Below are 270 nucleotides of genomic sequence, written 5' to 3' on the forward strand. Positions count from 1 at the left end.
GGGGGGGGGGGGGGGGGGGGGGGGGGGGGGGGGGGGGGGGGGCATATAGGGAATTCTTAATCTTATAACTGCAATAAAAATCTTTAGAGAATACCATTAGCTTTGGAAAAAAAAACCTAAAAGCTTTATTACAAACCCAGCTTTGAAATAGGGGGGATTAGAGGACTGAAAGGGTCCCACAATAGTTAGAAGAAAAGGTTTCATGCTAATGAGGTTAATGCCCTTTGTATCTCCGGACTCCACAACTTCATTACTCCTATCTCGGGCAAC

The sequence above is a fragment of the Anarrhichthys ocellatus genome, unplaced genomic scaffold, assembly GCF_004355925.1.
Source record: "Anarrhichthys ocellatus isolate YVR2014 unplaced genomic scaffold, GSC_Weel_1.0 scaffold3, whole genome shotgun sequence".
Taxonomy (NCBI): domain Eukaryota; kingdom Metazoa; phylum Chordata; class Actinopteri; order Perciformes; family Anarhichadidae; genus Anarrhichthys; species Anarrhichthys ocellatus.